This window comes from Scleropages formosus, chromosome 4, assembly GCF_900964775.1.
Source record: "Scleropages formosus chromosome 4, fSclFor1.1, whole genome shotgun sequence".
NCBI lineage: Eukaryota > Metazoa > Chordata > Actinopteri > Osteoglossiformes > Osteoglossidae > Scleropages > Scleropages formosus.
This window is the reverse complement of record NC_041809.1, coordinates 8,935,872-8,949,580: the sequence shown is the minus strand read 5'-3', so window position 1 is coordinate 8,949,580 and position 13,709 is coordinate 8,935,872. Positions and strand designations below refer to the sequence as shown.

At 38.4% G+C, this 13,709-nt stretch overlaps 1 protein-coding gene across 4 annotated transcripts in view; it reads right to left on the bottom strand.

Annotated features, from left to right (window-relative positions):
* adgrb3 (adhesion G protein-coupled receptor B3) overlaps positions 1–13,709 on the bottom strand; it is a 161,230-nt gene that overhangs the window by 127,255 nt on the left and 20,266 nt on the right. The gene's annotated exons all lie outside the window — the stretch shown is intronic.

Genomic DNA, 13,709 nt, shown 5'->3' with positions numbered 1-13,709 from the left:
TTATGAAGGGAGACAATGACAAGAGTTCATATGAATCAATACATTAACACAATCCAAATGGATCTGTGGTTTTCTGAATACCATTTTCAGGTTGACAAACTAATCTAATCAACATAACTTAAAATTCCATTAGCAGAACATTGTTGTGTTTATTAGTAATTAAAAATGTCCACTGGTTGCAAAAACAATCAGGAGATTATCACTCCTAGTTTAAACTGTGTAAGGGTTAGGGTGAAAGGAAAATTGGGAGGCATTAGTCATTACTTTTGGCAAATTCAGGTCCGTGCTCACATATTTCAAGAGCAGCTTTCTGTTCGATTGAGGTGGAAGCCAGAGAATAAAATGTTGTATTTCAAAGAATAATCACACACTCCTTAAGAAATCCTCTCTTAATTTAGCCCTTAGCAAGTAGATACAACAGGATCAAGCAAAGGATGCGCACGGTTGTTTCTGTAGCAATCGTGAACAGGTTCGAAGATCTGAGATTTATCACGTACTGTGGCACCACACTGCTGCTGCTAATCCACTGGTGTCTGGTGCCAGCATGCTGAGGGAGCCTCGGCTGCTGACACGCAGAAGTGCGCCTGGAAGCCCCACGTCCTTTCTTCACTAATTAGGTTGAACCCGTGGGTTCTGTCACTCCTTACATCTATGCAGGTCTGACTCTCTGTAGGCATGTCAGATCAGTGAAAGAGCATCTAATAAGAGAGCAGAACCTCACTTGTGACAACTCTGGTGTGGATGTTAACCATCCTGGGGCTGCCAAACACCAGGTGAAGAGAGCTATAAACCTTGCTTTCCACCTCGAGCCCTCGACTATCTAAACAGGGGTGACTCTTTTTTTTAATCACCGTTGGTGTCTGTTTTCGAATGGCAGACCAGCCTTCTGACAATAACCATTTGAAGACGATCGCCTCCATTGAAGCACTGGGGGGGTGGAGGATGTTCTGATAAACTCTGGCGCTGTAGGGCATAAGGACGGCAAAGCTGGAGGCAATGTCTTTACTTTGCTTACGGGGGGGGGGGGGGCTGTTGCGAGGCCAGCCGTATCATGCAGAGCTGTGACACTTTCCCCCCTTTCCCAATTCACAGCGCTGGTGCTACTTGAATGCCCCCCCCCCCTCCCTGTGCGAGCCCAACAAGCCCCCAGGCTAAACACCTGACAATCTACCAGAGCATGCAGCAACCCACTCTGAAACCACGCAAATAACCACGGTTCCGAAATGTCCAAATAACAACACTAGCCCAATAAATCAGTTCCCTTTCGGAGGGGCGACATTGTGAAGGTTGTGGCATACAGGGAAAAAAATCAATGTCGGACGTAAGAAATGACCTTTTCCATACAATCATTCTCCCTAAACTCTAGTATAACTTCATTTTAACTCCACTCCCGCTGCCACTACAACTTTTTGCTCGCATTCTAGTGATGCAGCACTTTTTTGAACCTTAATGTCATGAACGGCGTTCCGCCCAATGATAGTCATCGCAATGGCTACGGCACATTCTTACGGATTTGAAAATATCAGATGAAAGCTATTTCGCAACACTCATGGCCCTTAATTGCTGTCACGCTGCGCAGGTACAAAAATGTGTAACCACAAAGGCTCGCTGGGAGCACGACTGCCCTGCGGAGCCGTGGAAGAGGAATGTACAATTAGCCATTTCTCACAGTGGCCCTGAAAAGGATCACCAGTCATGGATTCGGTTGGGGCATAATAATGAGGGAGCAACACAAGCAGGGGGCCGGCCTCCCCCAACACAAGGTCTTTTCACACACACAGACATGCCGTGCACATCAAGATTGTTTTGAAGGAGACAGTGACCTGCGGTAGACGCTTCCCTATTACTCGTAACCTTTAAGATTCACTTCACTGCGCTTCCTTCCGAATTTGCGGTGACTTGAATGCACTTTTATGCACACTGCTGGGTGCATCAAAGGATGCTTTCTCAGAACACTTTCTTACAGAAGAAGAACTTAGGGGTGGGGAGGGGGGGGTACAATCTCAGCAGTAATCCAACAAATTATGAATGATGCATGTTTTCATCCAAATATTACATTGAATCTGAGCTTAAACTGAATTTCAATGGTGATGCACCTAATAGGCTACAAAAATGTATTAAATTTTTAACAGAACTGCTTTCTGGTGTAGAAAATCTGTACCTCAGCCTAATAGCGTAGCAGTAGAAAGTAAAACTTTAAAATTAGAACAAATCGTGAACATCTTTCATCTGATTTTCCTACAGAGTCCTGCACTGATTTCTTAAAGTTTCTTTGAGCATAAGCTTTAAACTGTCACATTATTTTCCCTAGTCTTATACCCATAAAACTATACGCAAGACACACTCAAATAATGAGGGCATACTTTAGAGAAGACCCTTCAGGCTTTGTTAATAGTAACAGTTAAAGTAAATGTTTTCATAGTCATAATGAGATATGAACACTGAATTGTTAGGTAAAATTAAAAGGCAAAATGTTTAATTCTGATAAATAAAGTAAGCACCTCTATACCCGTAAAGTGATATTTTGACAAATTCTTCTGGAACACTTCAAACACATATTGCACATTGTCTGAACTGCTTGTCCCATTCAGGGTCGTGGGGAACTGGAGCCTAACCCGGCAACACAGGGCATAAAGCTGGAGGGGGGAGGGGACACACCCAGGACAGGAGGGCACTCATAAGGCACCCCAAGCGGGACTTGAACCCCAGACTTACCGGAGAGCAGGACCCACTGCACCACCACACCCCCCAAACATTTCAAACATTTCCCTGAAATTTCATCAAGAATGATGTGAAAATTAATTCTGAAAAAAAAGGTAATCAAATAAATAAAACCAAATAATGAACTTACACATCTCACTACAAGCAATTGGAATATGGAAACCGTATTTGTGAATGTTGCCAAAATCAGAGGGTAGACTTTATCTTGTCTCTGTTTAAAGACGTGTAATTTCAAGTTCCAGCACTTACCAAATTACAGCGTATTCATCCTTTGATAAATGTATTATGTGACTGTGAATACAACCTTAAGTAGTATTCTACAAACAGCATGCGGTACATTACAGACAGATACCACAATTATAGTGGTTAAAAGGCTCTCTTACACGCTAGGTTATGTTTTTTCATTTTTCATTTTTCCCCCCAACAGGCAGGACATTTAAAAAACTTTCTGTACCATCATTGTACCCCTGGCAGGGGGACAAGGCATAAAACCTAAAATTATGAGCGCCGTCTCAAGCAGTTAGAATAACAATCAAGCATTTCTAGATAATTCCTGTTGAGTGAGGCTGACAGCCAAACGTGTTTACTAACAGAGCAGTCGCATCACACGAGATAGTGTCATGAAAAATGGCAGATCGCTTTTTGAACTTTAAATAGGGAAGTGTGGTGTTCGTTGAAATCTGAACAAGAAGATCTGTGTCGATGCAATTTGTACGGTAGATTCCAGCCTGACCCTGCCAGGCTGCTCTTCAACAACAGATGAGCTGCAGGAGTAGTAATTCATTAACCTCTACTGCCCACATGTCATTGCCCTGCCAGCAGCCTATGTCACAGCCAAAAAAGCACTCTAAACAGCTGCTTACATGGGGAGTGAACCCCAGAAAGGGCAAATCACTTCACGTTGGAGAGCCCAAAGTACGGTAACTAATGGATGCTGAATTTTGCTTTTTGGAAGTAAAAATTAAGTCCAAATATAACTTAAGAACAATTCTTTCTTTCTTTCTTTCTTTCTTTCTTTCTTCTGGGGCAAGTCTCAAAATTCATAGCATGAGTCAGTAATGGTCGCACTGATCATAATGGATATGTGCCATTGAGTAAAAACCAACTCATAGTACCCAGTTCTTCCATGCATGTCTGTGGGGACAATTATGGGGAGAATGAGTCAACCCCACACCCATGAAACAGCTCAAGAACTATGAGGCACTAGGATTACCCACTGTGCTGCTGTGTCTTGCTCTACAAATCATAAAATAACATGTTAAATTTATAATTTCATTGTCTTTAAACCCTCACAGAAATAATGAATACTCAAGATCCTTTTATTCTATCTTCAACTAAATAAATAAAAGAAGAATCCTTTTTTCATATGACCATAATTATAGCTACAACTGCTTTGCTGCATAATCTGCATTCATAATGTAACATTTCAAAACTGCATAGTGGTGATTAGGATCTAATTCAAGGAAATGGTCTCAAAGAAGAAAATTCCATAAATAATTTGAAGTAAACCAAGAAACAAAATAAATGGCCTTAAAAGAAACCCAATGCTCTGTTCTTTGGATTTAATGTTTGGCCAAATTGCTAGCATTCCTGACTATGAATTGTGACATCAGTAATAACATCCTGTGGTGAGAGCAAGAGCAGAAACTATTAGAAAACCAAGCTCTTTCCCATATCTCCAGTATTTTATGTGGGAAAAATTATTCAATTTCCGGACTGGCTTTTTCCTTGAAAAAAAAGAAAAATGACGCTACAAAAAAAAAAAAAAAAAAAAAAAAAATCTTAATTGTCAAACATTGAGTTAAAATATGAAAACACTCCTTGCCTGCTTCGTACCCACATGCTCCTTCTGCCAAATGTCAAGGTATTCTCTGACTGTTTATATTATCCCACCCCAATTTCCTTCTTTTGCCATGACTTGCAGTTCGGAGGAAAGAAAAAAAAAAACTGCAATTATTGCACTTCAGTCACTGATAGACAACAAGAAAACAGCCAGACTCCACCACTGGGGTTGGGAGCAACGCAAGATGGTCTTCGAGCGCGACACTGACTCAGGGACACTGTGCTGTTTCCAAGGAAAACGCCTGCTAAGTGTTGCTTCCAAATGCCGTATGGAAAAGCATGGTGTGTATTAAAGCACAGTGGGGAGCTGTTTGTCTTGAGCTAACAAACTTCATTTCATCTGCCATTTGCATTTTTATCTTTTTTCTATTTTACTTGGAATAAGTTAACATTTAGTTGTCAGAACCACAAGGAAAATACAGTTAAGAGTAGGTACAAATATACTATTACTTTTGCATTGTGTACCCTATAATTATCTTTTAGGCAAAACATTTACTTTAAATCTGTGATGACAATAATGCAGACTTACAACATCAAGTGGAAGATAGCCCATAGTTCTGCAAATAAATATTAACATAAATTCAACTAACTTTACTTGGTGTGAAATTCAATACAATGTTTTATCATAAGCCAATTAAAATATGCAGCATACTACTTGGCAAATGTTCTTCGTGAATGTAATGAATATAACACTGTGTTTTTACATATTGACTGTTCACCTTTCCTATAGTTTTGTAGTTTCTCTGTCTTTTCTTGTGGAGAGGAGGGCTTAGTCCTGCACAGCAGGCTGAATGTGACTCATAGCCCTAACTGTTAATGTGGGACCAACAGTTACTGTTCTCTAGAAATCACTCAAGCAAAGACTATCTCTCCTTCTGTCTTGTTGGAAGCTAATTTGGCATGTTTCAGTCCTTGGACTCATCTCCGTCACTTCCACATTTGCACAAATCCTGAGTACTCTCACCATCATGGTGTCCCACGCATGGAAGAACATAGCAGAAGATAGTCAAGACTAACTTCTTTCATGTTAACAGCTCAACGATATCAGCAATATTTGTGTTACCTAGCCAAATGGGAAGAACTTTGACTATATTTGAAGTAGGGTAGCATGATGGCACAGAGGGTACTGCGGGTGCTTCATAACACCTGGGCTGTAAAATCGGGCATTTTTTGGATCCCTGCTCAGTCTGTGTGATGTGTGCATGTTCTGCCTATGTTGTCGCACATTTCCTCCCACAGTCCAAAGACATGTGTTGCAGGTGAATTGGTGACTCTAATTTGTACAGTGTGCATAAAAATGAGTATGGCTTCCCTGCAATGCACTGAAGTCCCAGTGGTTACTGATAGTGAGTATATTTCAAGTCTATACTGCTTCAACAACACATGTTAAATGGGTCCAGTTTCCCTTACAGTTGGTTAAACAATGCAATCACCCCATGCTCATTGGCCTTCTCCATATTAAAAATATTGAGAGTATCACTGCAGAAAAGACCATTTCACACCATATTCCACAGGCCCACACAACTCATCTCATGAAATAACACTTGGAGTGTAGACAGGGCTTAAGTTCTTTTTGGTAGTTGCTAAACTTATCCTCACAATCACTGAAAAAAGTCTTGTTTTCAAGTAGGCCCCTGTCAACGCAGGACTCCTGGCAAGAGTGTTTGAAAATGTCATCTGAACAAAGGTCCTCAGTCCTAGTGGACCCTTGAGTATTCTGCTTTTCGTTCAAACTTAGCTGTTAATTACAGGTTTGATTGAGCTGTTGATTTGATGAATGACACAGCGCGATTCATGTTAAATGGCACTATGCAAATTATGTGAAAGTGTTAACTGAGGACTCACCATTTCTGTTCTGTAATGATCACAACAATGTGTTGCAAAGGAAAATAGAAAACCCAGAACACAAACTGGGAGGGAAAATGATAAAATGTTATAGCAATGAACCAGCTGCAACTGTGAACCACTGATGACCTTGATGACTCAAGGTATGACCATTGATTTGAGACTGTCTCAGGTACCATACATATTTGCTCATTTACAGAACTTAAACAGAACAGAATAAATTAGAATTGGAATTTCTTTAAGTTTGCATAAGAAAAAAAGGTAAAAGAAAAAAGAAAAGAAAAATCAGTCACTGATAAACCATAAAAAGAACCTGGTATTTACTGCACCAGGCAAAATAAGAACATTTATATCATATATTGTAGGTTATTCATTTGTAGATTTACAAAAATACATTAATACATTCTTTAAAAAAAAGAAACAAAAAAAATAACTTGAACCCTGCTAAGATAATAACCATAGATAGACTGATGTAATGAAATACTTGCAACTCATACTGGCTGAAACCGCTTGTTCTGAGTAGGGTCGTGGTGAACCGGAGCCCTACCCAGCAACATAGGGCACAAGGCTGGAGGGGGAGGGGGCACACCTAGGACAGGACACCAGTCCGTTGCAAGGCACCAGTCGAACCCCAGACCCACCAGAGAGCAAGACCTGGCCGAGCCCGCTCCCCATACCTGCAACTGTAAATATAATTTAGCTGTTCTGGGCTGCTCTGTTTGGTGAGCTACCAGTTTCTTACCTATGCTATCTAGTAATTAAAGTGAGGTGAATACTCTGAAATTACAAATTGTCTTCAATATACCAGCTCTCTTGCATGTCACATGTTAATAATTTTAAAATATTTCTATGCCATACATGAGGGAAAACTCAATACTGGATTTGATGACAGGTTGCTATTAGTCTATTTAGTCCTTTTTGGAATTTACTCAGATTGTTAGGGTGCTGCAACATACAGTATGAGGCTCTGATTTATAGCATTCAAGGTTTTAGGTGATGGGGTTTAGATTAAATTAGGGTATACCATACCACATTCTACACAGGCTGTACTTCTGGTCATAAATTGACCAATGTTTCACTCGTATACAGTCATACATTAGTTTCTTAGATAAAGGAAATAAAACTGTATGCCAAACAAAACCATAACATAACCCATGAAAATATTTTCAGCCAAAATCCACTGACATGCATTTAGTTTTAATCTAGGGTACTAGGTTTAAAATGGAAATTACCAGCAAGGCTTGGGTCACATAAGTTTCACAGTGTATATTAAAAATAAATTACATTAATAAAGTCAATTCCCTGAAGTGTTCCATATGTGCGCAATGTGCTAAGACTTAGGAAATCTAAATGCGTCTGCTGTTTCAACCACCTGCAAGATGAAATCGCCTTTGCCAGGCTACTCGGTTACAAAGAAGCCCAAAATATGGCAATTCAATTACAGGATAACATATGGCTTCTTTTCTCTGTGGAAAAGGCCTCCTATTTAATCGAGAAAGGCACACCTAAAACCTTACACCTCAATTATCTCTGTTTCTGCAATCATTACTAAGTTAGCATGCTACTGATATTGAAATATGGTATACGTTCAATATTTCTTTTCTCCTTAGTCTCATCTGTTCTGTGCAGTGGTTGCCATAGAAACCCAAATTCGTGGGAGACTTGAGGTCTGATACGTATCTGGCCATGCATTGTCTTGGAGAGAAAAGCCAATATCATGAAGTCGCACAGAATGTGACAGAGTTGACATATAGAGTAACATTCACTATATCTGCTTGATTTTATACTTTAGATAAAATATGAAATATAAAATAAAGGCAGTTTTGGTACAGATAACCATCAAAATATCACCAGGTAGAATGTTTTTTTAAAGCTCCAGTATAAAGCTCTAATCATCACTAAAGCTGGTAGAATGACGTTTAGCTGATGTTCAAATGTTGAGCCCTATCACAAGTATTAATTTTGTTGACTGAAGATGAGTGAGTCATTTCTACACCTGGAGTGTAGAACAAGTGTACTTCATTTAGAACCCAACAAACAGCGGTGTTTTAATGTTCACAGTCCTTCCAATCACCGCACTCCCCCCTTACCTAGAGAGCCAATAATTAAACAACTGTGTACATTAATGAAAACATAAGCTTTTCATCAAAAGATATGCAAGCAATTTTATACCCTTATTTGATTTGAGAGAACAGAGGGTGGGGTTCCACACATCCTTTGAGTCAGTCACATCACACTAAAACCAGGATTTACAGCTGGTTTATTACTTAATTTTCTCTGCCCAAACTCAGGCACTGGCCCAGAAAGATTATTATCGAAAAAAAGGTATTCGGTGAGCAGACAGCAGAGAGCAGCCTGAGTCATCCCCCAGATTCTGGACTGACCGACATACCTGTGGAGCCCCAGGTGTGACCATTTTAACCACGCGGCTAAGAGGACTTCTGTTAGAAGAGAGGTCAGTACTGAGAAGAGATTGTTTGCTGATTGTGTGAGTTTTCGTGGTTTTCATACTTTTCATGCCTAATATGCCTTTTCTTAAAATATTTTTTCAGACACCTGAGCTGATGGGCCTTTGTCTTTTCATTTTTTATTTGGAGTGTTCAGTTAGGTACTAATTTATGTTTTGGAGATCTTGTTCTCATGAACTGTCAGAAGAATGAATCTACAAATCCATCATGATTAGTGCCAGACCAAACACACCCTGATTTGAAATGTAGTTTTGAAAATAGTTTAGCATAATATCTGGATGACATCAGAGTACAAGTAACTGAGTCAGGAGCAAAGGCATTGGTGTTATTCTAAAAAATATTAGTATGCCACCTGATACAGTACAGAGCTGATATGGAGCGTAATAAATTTCAAGTGTGGCGTGAGGGTGGGTGAAAAGGCTCAACTGCATGGGTCTCACACTCTCTGCGTGACCGTAGGCGTCCTGGGTCAGTGAAGAGAACAAATGAAATCAGGTGTTGAGCTCAGATTATTTTAGAGGTGCTCAGTTCCCCCCACTGCTGGCAATATGCCTGGACATTCAGAACTCTCTGAAAAAAAGCACTGCAATTTAGTCCAAACATCAAATATTAAAAATGCTAATCACATTATATTTAACTCCAGGTATGCTTAAAAAAATGACTAACATTGCATTATTAATGTTTTTAAAGCATTTCTCTTGCATTTTTTGTCCATCTGTTTTCATATTTGCATTTCAAATTAAAGCACATACTTGTGCCACACTAGCCCCCAGTAAAAGCAGAAAAGATAATGGTGGTCTGATTATAGTTGAAAGTCAGAATAAAATTTTGGATAATAAATAAAAATGCAGTCAGGGATTAAAGGCTAAAGCCTCTGGAGATACAAAAGAAAAAAAGGGAACGATACACTCATTTCCCTGTTTACTTAATATAATCAATAGATTAACAACACCCAAAGGGGAAATTACAGGATGGGCAACAATTTCAAATACCAGTTCCTTATGCCCGAACATATCTGTCCCCAGTTCAAAATGTAGTGTTTTTAATAATCAGCATACACATACACCTGTATCATCGTCAGTTATACATTTAACTGATACTTTTTCCCGAAGCAACACACAATGTTAGGTTCATACACTAAGCTATGTACAGTTATTTACCATTTAACAACTGTTTACTTTTTACCAATTCAGGATAAGCAGATTGCTCAAGGGTACTACAGTACCAAGCGGAAATCAAACCAAGGTCCTTTCACTCCAAGTTGATGGTTCTAACCAGTATGCCACCTGCTGCCCCCTTTGATGGGTATTGTATAACCATGTTTTTGTGACCTAGGTTGAGATCCAGTAGAAATCTTGACCCACTTGATCCATTCATGTGTCTTTAATTTGTGATTAGCAAGTGAGTCCATATCAGCCTTTTAATGTTAAATTTAGACACTGAGCTTAAAGTGTGCAGTGGAGCAGTTGCTTACTAAATATAGCAATTCGCCTGTCGCCCTTCAGTCTGAAGGATTTTAGACTGTTGCAGTGAAACATGAAATGCCAATCACGTCCACCCTGCCCAAATATGAAGTGGCAATTACTAAAAGTAAGGTTATGACTCTGACTAAGAATAAGATGACTTGCCTTCAGAGGAAAGTTACCAAGGTCACTGCATTTGCTCATTAAATCCTGACATTGATATGTTCATAGATAGATATTTACCTTCAGCTCTTTTTTGGTTTTAAATTGAAGATCCTATAATAGCAACGTAAAATTCAATTTATTTCACCAAACCATACTTCATAAATAAAATATCGCTAGACAATTGGTATTTTTATGCAGCATTAAATAATGTGAGAAACAGCTCATTATTGACACACAGCTTATTATTTAAAGCAAAAAAACTCAAGCTAACTTTTATACTAATAATTATGGTTAATTTCCTGTTACATTACTCTTAATCAGTGTTCACCATGACCATCAATGCACTACTGACAGCATACAGAACAGCACATTTTTGCTGTTGTTGCTTAAATAATATCACAGGAAACTAATTGTTCCTTTAAAGTACCCCTCACGTTAAAGCTGTTAGTGCTATTTTGAGAAACTGGTGTTTGTGCTTAAACTTTCATTTATTCTCTTCCAGAAAGTTTTCCGATGAAACCGCCATTAAATGGTACAGTTAAAAAGCAACTTTTTCAAAGTTTTTACAAAATGTTATTATCCCTGGGTTTAATCTTCTGCTATTGTGAAATAATTCTCTTACATGATTACACAATGGTCTGCTTAGATTCCTCAAAACCCTACACCCTTTTCCACTGCCTTTTCCTGCTACCTTCTTCATGTAAGTACATTTTAACATTTTAGGATTTCTTTCAGAGCTTTCCAATTTGGTATTTTATTTGTTCATTCGTTCATTCAGTCTCTGCCTAAATTAAGATGCATACTGTAGAGCTATGAAACACAGCAAATAAGATGTAATGTTATTATACAGTAGTAGAGCTATACTTCAAAAAAATCTGTCTTTAAACAGTTCTAATTCCTTACTGTGTGGTCAAGAACAAATACCCATTCCTACTCATCACTTGGTTCCAGGTTAATACATCCTGTCACCCCCTAATCCCAGCATACTGAATTCTCTACTATTTTAAATTCTCTGAAAACCTTCTTGTACAACTCAGACTTTGCAAGACCATGATCCTCAATCTCCCAGCAGATCCATAGACCTGCTTGGAACCCTGCACATATCACTTAATTCATTTGTTTCAGTGGTCAAAAACATTGGAGCAACTAGTGACTCAAAATTCTCCCTGCACTTTGAAGCCATATTATACAATCATATTCAACCATGTTACACAACAAACTCTCCTGGTCAAGGGCATGATGATATCCACCTGGACTACTACAGCTTCATCATGCGAAGTCTTTCAGTCATAATCATGGAGTCTCTTCACTTGATTCAGAACATTGTACTCCAATTGTGATTGTCTTTCCAAGGTATTCATATGTATTCTCCCTCCTTGTCTCTCTTCATTAACTTCGTCTGGCTGCCTGTGTCAAGTTCAAGACTCTACTAATGGCTTAAAAGATGGTCAACGGATCAATACCCTGATATCTGCAGAACTTGATAATTTCCCACACTTCAATAAGAGCACTGCACTCCTTTATCGTTGACTGTTGGATGGCTCCACTTGCAAGTCCAAAATTAAAGTCTATTGGTTCACAGCTTTGGGTCCAGTGTGGTGAAATGACCTCCCCCTCTCCCTCACAGCTGCTGAATTCACCCCAGCACTCAAGAAGGATCTCAAAACACATCTCTTTTCGGTGCACTTTCCAGATTTTGTAATAGCTACAAAACTTTGTTTTGTCTTTTTTAATGCTCCCCATTCCACTTTACAGTGATTGCAAATGAACTAATTTGCATTGCTCATAAGAAACATGATGAGATCTCTTTTTCTTAAATATTCTATGGAGCACCTCAAACTCGAGAGAAACTATAGATACTGTTGGAATTTATCTTTTTAAGACAATTTGAGGTTCTTTGTAGTCTCGACGATAAAGCACAAAAAACCTTAAAAAAGGTGTTTTATTACTGTTCTGCACAATTTCATTGGGTTTTATCTGTTACAGAAATATGCAGATACATGCAAAGGCCATACTACTGTACAGATGTTAATGCACTCGTGTCTTATGTATGTCAAGAATTTTTAGCCTCCTATCCCTAATTCTGAGAAAACATATCAAGTTACTGTGGTAACTCTATATGTAGAGTACAAAAGATAAATCAATAATGTAATGAACACTATGTAACAGGTAAATAAGAGTAAATAACAATTAAAAGTGAGCACACTCCAACAATACTGAGTGACTGATCCCAAACCAGACCAAAGATTCACCAAAATTTCACAGGTCTCTCAAGAGTCCAAAATTCACCTTTGGGAATGGTGTCAAAATCACTCGTTCCACTCCAACATCCTACCCCTGACAAAACTGTGAGAAACAGTTCAAATGCCGATCAAACCTGGGTCTTACGTTTACATTTATGTTTACGTTTTTTCTTAGACATTAAGTCTTAGACCTTGGTCTTAAATCCTGTTTCAGAATCATCACACACATACACGTGTATGTTTGTATTTGTTTGTATGTCTGCCTTCATGGACTTGTAAACCTGTGGACCTGTTGGATATACAGGTCATTCTACTGTTGACACTCTTATTACAAGTTTACAAATGCTTTTGTACACAAGGGCCACCACTATTAAATTAAGAACAAATAAATCAGTTAAAATAAATCACATACTTTCTATGTTTTACAAAGCTCTTGCTTTAACAGTAAAATTAAAAAATACATACAGTATTCAAATGTTGCTCTGCTTCAATTCAACAACAGTAATGCCAAACTAAATGCCACAGATGCCTGAAAACAAACAAGAAACTAAATAAATAAATGAATACATAAATAAATAAATTACGAAAAAGATAAATTAAAATCTGCAGTCCGTGTATTCAAAAGACTTTAGCATAAAAGTTGTGCTCTGTAAACAACATGGACATTATTGCATAAAATACTTTATCAGATTTCTTTTATGTTTTTACTCCAGAAGTATTGATGGATGACAATTAAAACGAGGCATTTTTAAAAGCAATTACTCAAAAAAGCAGTGTACTTCGCAGCAGCACAGATGGTGGAAGCTTAAGATTCAGTGGTGTAAAGTTTGATAACGTTCTTTATTTTTTTTTTTTTTATTAATTTGAAACATTACTTCCTGACAAACTCTCTGTTAATCTTACATTTTATTATAAGACCGTGAGTACTCACTACAGTGCTAAGATATTTCTACAGAAGGGGC